This window comes from Mercenaria mercenaria, unplaced genomic scaffold, assembly GCF_021730395.1.
Source record: "Mercenaria mercenaria strain notata unplaced genomic scaffold, MADL_Memer_1 contig_1051, whole genome shotgun sequence".
Taxonomy (NCBI): domain Eukaryota; kingdom Metazoa; phylum Mollusca; class Bivalvia; order Venerida; family Veneridae; genus Mercenaria; species Mercenaria mercenaria.
In genome coordinates, this window is record NW_026459023.1 from 35,561 (window position 1) to 47,390 (window position 11,830).

The window sequence follows — 11,830 nt, forward strand, 5'->3', positions numbered from 1 at the left end:
ACACAGAAAACTAAGATCTGTCGGTCACCTAAACCATGGTTTAGCGTCGACTTACTTCAACTTAAAAGGTCATTACGTAAAGCTGAACGAGTATGGAGAAAATACCGGGAACCGTACCAACTTGACACTGTAAAAAAGCTACGTCTCAAGTATCATTATGAAATTCGTAAAGAAAAAAGATCAGTTCTTGGTGAGAAAGTGGTAAATTCAAAAGGCGATTCAAAAAAATTGTACACGTTGGTATCGGAACTCACTGGAACAAAGCCTGAAAATCCAATGCCCGCTGAAGAAAGTAACATTACATTGGCAGAGAAATTTGCAGATTTCTTTTTGAGCAAAATTGAAAAGATCCGTGAATCACTTGGAAATTATGAAAGTTACGTACCAGAAAAAAAGGATGTTCCATGTTTTGAGGTTTTCAGAGATCTAAGTGAAGCAGAAGTGAAAAAATTGATAAATGAACTTCAAACCAAATCCTGTGAGCTTGATAAACTACCCACAAAAATATTAAAGATGCATCTCAATGAATTGGTCCCTTTAATAACTGACTTGGTTAATTTGTCATTACGTCAAGGGATTTTTCCATCGAAGTTGAAACATGCGATAGTCATGCCTTTGTTGAAGAAGGTCGGACTCGAACTTGTGCTATCCAATTATCGCCCTGTGAGCAATTTGCCATTTCTATCGAAACTTATAGAGAAGGTAGCTCTTTTCTTATTAAATAAACATGCTAGTGAATACCATCTTCTTCCCAAGAATCAGTCAGCGTATAGACGCTTTCACTCATGCGAAACGGCTTTACTCCGATTAACCAGTGACTTGTTGGAAGGCTTGGAAAATCAGGAGGTCAGTGCTCTAATTGCACTGGATCTGAGTGCCGCCTTTGACACTGTTGACCACGATATTTTAGTGCAAGTGTTACACTCTCAGTATGGGCTATGTGGTACAGCTCTCAACTGGATTGACTCTTATCTTAGGCCACGCAGTTGTAGTGTAAGTGTAGAAACTGCTGTTTCAACCCCACGCCCATTACAATGTAGCGTTCCCCAGGGTAGCTGTTTAGGCCCCTGGCTCTATCTCACTTACGCAGGAACTCTATTTAATGTCATTCCCCAGTCAAAATCAGTGTATGGTTTTGCTGATGACCATATTGTCAACAAACGCTTTCGACCAACTTCAGTTGAAAATGAGAAACAGGCTATTCAAGAATTTGAAAACTGTGCATTCACCATTGATAACTGGATGAAACAAAACAAACTTAAAATGAATACGTCAAAAACCGAATTCATCTTATTCGGTAGTAGACAGCAACTTGACAAATGTTCAAGTACAGAAATTGACATTGTTGGTGACAAAATCAAATCAGTACATTGTATAAGGTACCTAGGGGCATTCTTAGATAAAAATCTTAGTTTTAAGGATCATGTCAAGAGAAAATGTCAGACCGCAATGGTTAATTATCTTAGAATCAAAAATATCAGAAAATACCTTACTATAGAGGCTACTGAAATTCTGGTATTATCACTGGTCATTTCACATATAGATTATTGCAATGAAATATTGTATGGTATTCCTCGCTGTGAAATTCAGAAAATGCAAAGGATACAAAACATGTGTGCCAAACTCGTTTTAAGACTCAGCAAGTACGACAGTTCAAAACAAGCTTTGTTCCGACTACATTGGCTTCCTATCAAAGCTAGAATTTTAACTGTCATGTTTAATTGTTCAATCGGCCAAGCTCCACCTTACTTGACTGAATTATTATCGGAACAAGCACCAAAACGTAGTTTAAGGTCTTCAGACTCTGTTACAGGTTGTAACGAGGTACCATTTAACAAACGTAAAACATTTGGCGATAGAAGTTTTCAAACTGTGGGGCCGAAACTATGGAACAAACTACCAGTAGAAGTGAGAAATTCTGATTTCGTAGACACTTTTAAGAAAAAGCTCAAAACACTGTTTTTTGAAAGCTTTGAATCATGGTTCTGATTATTTCTCTGTTGGTGGACTGAATATGGTAGAGATGCTGAGTATACTCTACTATGTAGTGTGATCGACGTATGTTTTATACGCAATGTTGTAATTTGCACTCTACAGTAATTTTGTCAAATATGTCGTGTTTCATTGTTTGATACCATTATGTATATAATTTATCATAATTTTTTTTTTAATTTAATGTACAACGCCTGTGAATATACTATGTGTAAAATTAGGCGTTTAATCAAATAAAGCAGTTTCAGTTTCAGTTTCACTGATAGTAATGACTTTCCATTCATTCTATGTTTCTGAACGAATTTGCATATTCATTATTAAACGAATGTTAGCATTTGACCAATCAATGCCTCGCAGACCCATTGCTATTATTAGCATTCCTGTCAGTTGTGAAAATACCGTGAATGAAATATTCCATTTCCACGTGCACATCCATCACATCTCCTAACCCATCGAAATTTATGTGAATTATCTCAAATGTGTCTGTAGTAGAGGCTATAAGTATTGTAATTATCAACTGGTTGATACTTATTATTGTGTTTCTTGTGACTACTGTTGTATATGGAACATTTGTAATGTTCAGGGCATAGAATTAATAGTTATATCATTCTGCGAATTACCTTATGTTATGGATTACTTTGAACTTAAGTTAGAGACTGACTGTAATCTTATATATGTATGTAAATTTAAGTGACAATTATAAAACTGTCACTTTTCAGTTAACCAAAGCTGATTAGTAAACTCATTACGTAGTTATACATTTTCTACGCTGTAATAGATCTATCATACAATAATTGCATGACAAGTATCGGAACAGATATATATGTGAAATTGGGGGCCTCCGTGGCCGAGTGGTTAGAGTCGTTGACTTCAAACCATTTGCCCCTCATCGATGTGGGTTCGAAACCTCATTTGGGGCGTAGAATTCTTCACGTGAGGAAGCCATCCAGCTGGCTTACGGAAGGTCGGTGGTTCTACCCAGGTGCCCGCTCGTGATGAAATAGTGCACGGAGGGGCACCTGGGGTCTTCCTCCACCATTAAAGCTGGAAAGTCGCCATGTGACCTAAAATTGTGTCGGTGCGACGTTAAACCCAACAAAATAAATAAATAAATAAATATATGTGAAATTGTGACGATTTGGGGAGGGCTGCCGCTAGTGTTGTTAAAACGTGTAGCCCGACCCATTTGCACTATATACACGTATACATATGTATTGTTGCCATTCATGAATATTGTAATAGTTGCAATAAAATATTATTAAACTAAAAGAAGATAACGACATGATATGTTGCATAATTTATTTTAGATCGAATGTAAACCTCAGAACCTGCAATCTACTGAAACAAATCTGGAAGAATGAAAAGTCCAAAGCGGAAACAGTTGTAGCAGATATATCCAAAACTTCCAAAGCGTCGTATAATTCTCTCCCTCCTCAACAGTTTTGCTATAACTTAATGTTGAAAATTTAAATCCATGTCCAAATATTCCGCCGCCCTCTTTTCTTAAACCACTTATGTCCCAGGTTTAAAGTAACAATAGAAAGATAAGCCATTGCTGACACCGCTAAAAGTAGAAAAGTCCAATAGAAGGTTTAACTTTTGTCGTGCCCCGTTATTCACGTGCTGACTTATAATTAAGCGTTGTAAACATATCCGACACTGCTTATCTTGCGGTTAAGTCATTGCTGAATAATTGAAAAACTGGCCAATTTTGTTTCTGCAATGTAAGATGTAAGTTAGTTTTTCATCTTTATTCTTAAAACTATGCTAAAAAGAGACGGACGGAATAATTTTTCAGACGAAGTTGTGAAAAAAACATTTATTCGGAAAGGGCCTAAATTGTCAACCCGAAAACTTGAAGTATAGCTGTATCTTACCTGTATTAGTTTTTACGAGTTATAAAAATCTTGAATTCCCTATGCTATGTTTGTACACATCACGTTATCGGGAGAAAAATCCGAAGATGCGCAACGGGTTCGTAAGCAGTCGAAAAACATACATTCGGTTTGAAATAGGCAACAGGTGTCGACCCGCTATTGAAATACTGCCGGGTCGTTGTATCCTAGAAAGTAGATTTTTTTAAATTTTGAAGTTCCCAAATAGAAGCTATCCCTACTTTGACTCGTTAAATTCTAAATGCATTTATTGACACTGTTTACATTTTGTGTCATTTCTGATGTCTTTTATATTTGTTTTATCTGTGTTTTTCAGGACTACATTAATTTTCTATGCAGAAGAATTAAAAACTATACCAGACTGGCGGCCATGATAGATGTCAGTGGGAAATTTAAACATAATTATACTAAATACTTTGAAATCTACCCTTACCTATTATTTTTTAATTTGTAGCAAAAAAAATGTTCTTTGTTCATGAAAGTACTCTTGTATGATATATTGACAGGGATAGTATTACTCTTCAGAAATACAGAGCTGTCAATGCTGCAGTTTTGTTGTGAAATTTACAATTCCATGTCATAAAGTGCTTGTTTTACTAAACAGCATAGAAGAAGAAAATGTACCGGGCCGACAAAAAAGGTTATTGTTTTTGTTTATTTTTTGGTTATTCTTGAACATATTCATGATTATTTGGTGAAATCCGATGTAGTTGGTCATATTTTCAGTAAATATGAAGTCTCACCTACAATCTGGTTTTCCTGTAATACTAGTTCGGGTGTTAGTAGTGGATGTTTAAGATACTGTATTATAAAGTTTTAATAAATAAATTAGTGCTGAGGTTCGAGATTTGTGTTCTTGTGTTATTCTACTGTTAAAACGCAGACTATATCCTCTTCTTTCTTGTACTTTTATTGTCATTGTGCAACTGCATTTTAACCTTGTGTTGTGAAGGAAGTCTTCATTTTACATAGTGCAACTGCATGTTATCCTTATGTTATGAATTACGTCTTCATTTACATAGGGCAACTGTATGCTATCCTTATGTTGTGAATGACGTCTTCATTTACATAGGGCAACTGTATGCTATCCTTGAGAATGACGTTTTCATTTATATAGTGCAATTGCATGTTATTCTTTTAAGGAACATGTCGTTTATATAGTGCAACAGCATGTGATGTTTACAACAAAAAGCTTTTTTTAGAGTGCGACTTATTATAGCGAAGGACGATCTCATTTATTTAGTACAACTTTATGGTGTCCTTGCGGAGGACGTTGTCATTTATTTAGTTCAACTGTTTGTTATCCTTGCGTAGGATGTCCTCATTGATATCTTCATTTATATAGTGCTACTACATGCAATCATTTCAAAGGATGTTTTCATTTATACAGTGCAACTGCGTGTAATCTTTGCGAAGAACGTTTCCAATTTATAACGAAATTGCATGTTATGATCTAGAAGGACGTTTTCATTTATGTAGTAAACATTTTTTTTCTGAAGAAGGAGTTTTGAAATTATGTATAACTCACATAAAAATGTATCATGTCAAAAGAAAAGACAGAGGAACAACTACAATTACTATACCATTTGCTGTCATTGCATTTCTCCCAAATGAATCATATGCAGTGTGACACTTTCTAAAAGTCTAATAGTTCAGTAAAGCTTGGAAGCTTGGATATTCTTGAAAGTCTATACGAAATATTTTCAATAAAACATTCTTCTCAGCAATACTGATAAGTACGAATAAAGTTTCCAGAATACCACTTCTAAGTGACAAACATTGTATACATCCATTGTATAAAAAGATCATCTTAAAGAGAATTCCGATAATTTTTTTCCTTTCATAGAATTTTTTTAAATTCATATATATGATAGGAAAATGTGTGCTGAAAACAATGAACAAATAAAAATAATAGGTCACCAGGCTTGTTTTTGTGAAAAAATGCTTTGAACACACCCACTGTTGCTGAAACTGCCAGCGATTTTTGAACATTTTCATAATTTTCTGCTTTTTTATAAATACCAACCAAAATATACATCCAGGCAGCACAATACGGTTTTTTTCTTATTACAGATTTTATCATATACTTACTTGATATCATAGTCATATTTGTAATACTCTATCCTTACAATGATAGGTACAAATGAAAAAAAAATATTGTTTCATATTTACTTTTGTGAACTTTTTTCAATGAAAAATACCCATAGTTAAGAATATTTTTTAGATTTTGAAAAAACTCTTTCATAGAATTTTTTCCTTTTTTTCTTGTGTATAGATAATTGTATTGTGAGCATAAAAATGGCTAAAAATGTATGGGTCACCAGGCTAAATTTTATGTTAAGACCGCTAGAATACAAACACCTGTTCGGACGGAAATGGCGCGAACCTGCCCAAATTGATTACATGTATGTCTACTAAAAGTTTAAAAAAAGTTTTAAAAATTCTTAATTCTTTCTATAATTGCATACTAAATAATCTGAAAGGTGATATTGTCTTATCAGTATTAAGTCAATTATCTTACATTATATGAACAACACTGTCTTTATACTAAAATGCGGTGTGAAAACACAACCACAAAAATAGCAAGATACCCGTCAGGCATGATACTTGTCAATACAACATAAACCAGTATCAACATCTGATTACTGATATAACTTATCAAAAATGTTATTTCATTCAAGATTCCTCATATTTAAGATTGTCTGTAATATGTTTCAACAAATGTTGACTTCAGTTCAGTTTTCCATAGAAAGTGTCGGCTGCGCAGAAAGATGCGCATTAAAAACTATAGGAATTCCCTTTAAACATAATATTTTCCTGACCTTTGGAGTGATAAAGTAAATAGTAAAATTCTAATTAAGCCGGTGTCATGCTCCTTCGCTTCTTTTTTGTATCTTTTTGTTACGTCTGGTTTTAAACATTTCATTCAGTTGTAGTTATGTATACATGTGCTCAATCTGTTCGGAAGTATATAAAAATTCGCATATACACCATTTCCATGTTCATCGCTGTATGAGTGTTTTACACCCTCAGAGGTGCGTCATAGTCATAGCACAGAAATGGTTTTATTTGGAGATTATATGCGCTCGAAAATACCACAGATCGTTTTTTCCAATGTTCGACAATTTACTCTCCCGCTCCTTGAATTGAAATTTAAGGTAACATCTTGATTGCCTATAACAAAGAGGATACAAATGACTTCGAAAAATTTAAATTGTAATTCTTTATTCACATATTTTAAGTATCAACTTGGAAAATAATATAAATATTGTGTTTCGTTTTTATTTATGGAACCCGTTCCGTTTGAGCTGAATAACTTCAACCGAGCCTGATATCATTGCAAAGAATCTTGTCATTGTTTTTTTTTAAAGATTCTGAACTCTGCAAACAAATGTCCTGAGATATACCTATTCTACATCGTGAGAGAAGAAGGAAACCCAACATTTGATCAGTACTTTTGAGCAATTAAGTTTTACTTAATATATCATAGTCTGTTTATCTAAGTTTAACCTTTGTTTGACTTAATGAACTGCACAGGGCTTATGGTTAAATTGTATTATACAATTACATTTAATAATTCCAGTCCAATGACAAATTTAATAGACAGACAAATCTTCATAATTCAAATGCAAGTTTTTTAACAATATGTAATGATATATGCAAAAATTGAATAAATAGATCAATCTTGAATAGAAAATAAGTGAATAAACAAATATAGTAATAAAGAAAAATGATTCTCAAAATGGAATAACATTAACAATTAAGAACATAGAATGGTTTAACTATACTTTTGCCAATAATTTGTGAAACAGTCTCACTGATTAATTAAGAATAACAGCAGTGTTGCGTTTTGGACATTAACTTAAATCAAGTTCATTTATAAGTTTTTATTCACGAAACAAGTACAGAGTGTGTGGGTCTAAATTTAAGAAATGATAAGTTCCTAAGTGTGGTTTATCGTGTTTTGAGTGATATGTTGTTTTGCATAAGAACGAAACACTCGGGTTATTCTACGATAAATCACACTTTGGAACTTGTTATTTCGATTCTAACACGACATACTAGTATCAACAGTGTTAGAAAAAAAAGGTAACTACTTTTTACGACCGTGCTACGCACCCGGATCGGATGACGTCATTGCACGCGCGTGGGTTATTGAAGAATAACTCGAGATAGATTTTGCTCTACATGTATGTAGGTTATTTGCTAGTCGTGCTAGAATTATAGATACCTTAAACGTGTTATCTAACAAGACATTCATACAACAGTTCAAAACTATCAGTAAATATTCCGTATTTCCAATCTAAATCTTTCCAGCAATAGATGTGACATATGCACAATAAGAAAATAAGGTATACAGGAAGAATGATAAGAAAAATAATAACAACAGAAAATGAAGAAATAAGAACGATGTTGCTATCACTATTGAGTTGTAAGAACACTCCCACTGATACAGACACTATGGCTAAAGTAAAATTTGTATAAAATATAAACATACATGTTAGGGATGTATTACGAAAAGAGAATGGTAAGAAGAGGATGCCGTAGATGGAACATAGAGGTAAATTCACAAGAAAAAAAAGCAAATAAAATGCAATATATAAACATGATAAACATGATATATCACGAATCTTCTGTCCGATGTTTTCATGCAAATATTTCAACAAACCAATATCTACCTTCTCCCACAGAGTGAATGGTATCGATAATACACCATACTCAAATTGTTTTTTTAGCAGAATAAGATGAATGATGATAGGCCATGTAATCGTGTAAATCACTATCAAAATAGCAATAAAAGCATAATCAAATGCCCACGCAAGCGGGCAAAGGGAGATGAATAGTCCTATTACCACAAAGCTGTGAAGAAATTTCATATATAAAGAACGCATTTCAACAGTATATAGAAAAAGAATGCCGGGATTTACACAAAAGATGACGTTTAGTAAACAAGCTATACCCATTACCAGTATGTAAAGAAGATTGCATGTACATGTTTTCAACTTAGATGTGAGACTACGAGAACATGTACATGTATATGATCTGCTCGGTGTGTTTTTGTTCTTTCTATACTTTGCATTTATCACTCCTAAATCTATCAATACTGCCAGCAGTCCGTTTGATATTTTCTGAGTATCTGAAGTGAGTTCAAAGTGTATATTCGCCTGGACTTCATTAATTGCGCTTCCGAAATGAGTTTCCTCTGATATGTCGATAACGTAATTTGATTCTCCGCTTTCTTCTAATCCAAATCCAGACAGAACTGACGATATATTTCCTACGATACTTCCCGTTGTCATGTTACGCAAAAATTTGTAAGTGATTCTTTTATTCTTAACAGACGATTTCACCTGGAAAAAAAATCCGATCACGTGCGGCCACCAATAACATAATTTGTTAAAACTAGTGATTTCTATAAATGTTTCATCTTCATTAAATTGCCAGTCTTGTCTATCCGCAGTTACTGCTCCATTTTCTGGATCACTTACTGTACCATTTTCATGTATTATTAAAACACATTTTTTCCGATATGTTATACCTTTTAATGCATTAAGCCATTCAAGCACCAACTCCGATGATTGAGTTTTCTTCGATAACAGAAATAAAACCTTTTTACATCTTATCCGTCCCTTTTCGTTGCTCTGGTCATAAATATTCCGCTTGATTGTCGTTGGTTTAGGTTGGAGCATCAATAGCGTGTCCGTTATTAAATGCGATTGGACTTTCGTTGAATCAGTGCCATCCGAAATAAGCAGAAAATCGCACTCTTTGTCCAACTGGTGAGGCATTATAATACAATTTCAGCAAATTTATTGAAAACTATTTTCAACAGCTTTAATCGCACGTTTCATGAATAGGTATGTTAACAAACTTGTTGAAAGATAAATATACTGATTTACTGTCTTTGCGTCAATGTTCTTATCAGTTATTTATGAAGGGAGCACCATTAAATAGTTTAACAATCGATCATATATGAAATTGTATATATCAAACACAAGCTGAACCGATAACTGCCATATTATCTATTGTTATCTGTTACAACAACAGGGAAACAAAATGTTCGATAAGTGTCTCAAGTGCGTTGATGAAAAACAAATACAGCAGCGATACAAGAAATAAAAAAAGTGGTACAGTTGATGAAAATTATTGAATAGGAAACTGTTGCTTTACGAACTTCAAGAGGGGTTGGAACCTATGTTTTAGATCCGAAACTTACTGCACAACCAATTTATTCGGCAAATAATGTCTGCTACCTTAAAAGCAGTATTCTGTTTTCCGTTGCATGACAACATCGGTCCGATTATATGACTACCCTAAGAAAACAAACTCGTACTATTCATTGAAAAGTTATCAACTAAATGTCGAAAAGCTTGACAAATTACCCTAGCTTATTTGTTTTGCTCGAACTCATCAATAAAACAGGAAGTCAAACGTTGTATGACACGTTATATTTTGGGAATTTGTTTTCCTTTTATATTCTTCTTAAGCTATACTATGTGATAATGAGAAATGAAATTAACCTTTTATGTGAATCGGGAAGTTAAATTTTGATGCACTTTTTATTAAGTCTCATGAACAGACTCAGTCAAACCAAGTTTGATAATATTTTGCTTTGTTGTGAAGGATCTTATAATATATTTTATTTTTACAGTGAATACATATATCAGCAACATCACGAAATCCGATTAGGGCCATTGTAGTGACGTGTTGTTGACACTTTTGGTGCAACGTTAAAACGCGACACGCAGCATGCCGATGATCATACAGCATTCTGTACAACTTTTCAAAAGGAATACATGCAGTGTTCATTTATGATATTCAATTCGTTTTCGAGCTTAAGTACACCGTTAAGTAGATACTAGTTGAAAAACATGTAATATATTATATCTGAACCGGTTTTCTGAACGTTTCAAATTCAAAAGGATGGATTTTTAAATGCATATATTACCGTTCGTCTGGAAGGAAACATTTTCTTCAAATTGACTTTTGATAATACATTTTAGACAAAATTTCATCTCACCGATTAAGGCAGAAGCCTTAAGTGTGTTTGACAATAACAACGTATCTTAAACCCATTTCTGTAAAAAATATAAAAACTTGCAAATTGATGAAATTTACGTTGATATCGTGGAAGTATGAGATAAATTGCAGCTTCATTTCTTTTTTTCGTTTTAGAATTGTTACCGCGTTTCTATCACATAAAGAAAAACAGTCTTTTGTCGATTAATATCAATGTTATCAGGCCGATGTAAATATGGGCTGGAAGCGGTGAGGTTCACTGAACCACTTCCGCCAATATAATCTGAGCCTGATAAAACTGATATCAAAAGACATTTGAGACATATTTCGTTCAGATGTTTCAGGAGCGGATAAATTTTCAAATACGTAATGAGAAATATAATAACAAACAACTGTCTTTTAATATCAATGTTTTCAGGCTCGGCAAATATAAGTTGACGGGATCGGTGAACCTCAACCGTTCCTGCCCATATCAACTTCGACCTGATCATTGATATAAAAAAGCAGTATCTCTATTATTCTCTATATACATTGACAAACAACTGTGTCAATTTCTTTATTAATAATACCTTTATTTTCTATTAATTTAAGTTCGTGGTGATTTAGGAAAATATCTGAATTTGATTTTAACTACGCGTGAAAACAAGCGGATATAACATTTAAACAAGAGGGTCATTGACCCTAAAGCGCTCACCTGTGTATAAGGCTTTAAGTGTGTTTGTATAACGTTTGTACATCGTAATGGTACAAGTATTAATTGTTTTCTTCTATCATAATGTTAGCCGTCACACATATTCTTTTACCTAAGGCAATTATTTGACAGCAGAACTCCGATATCATACGCCAAAATTCAAGGCTCTAGCTAAAATAGATTCAGAGAAGATTTTCAAAGTTCTTTTATAAAAGCCTATAGTAAGTACATG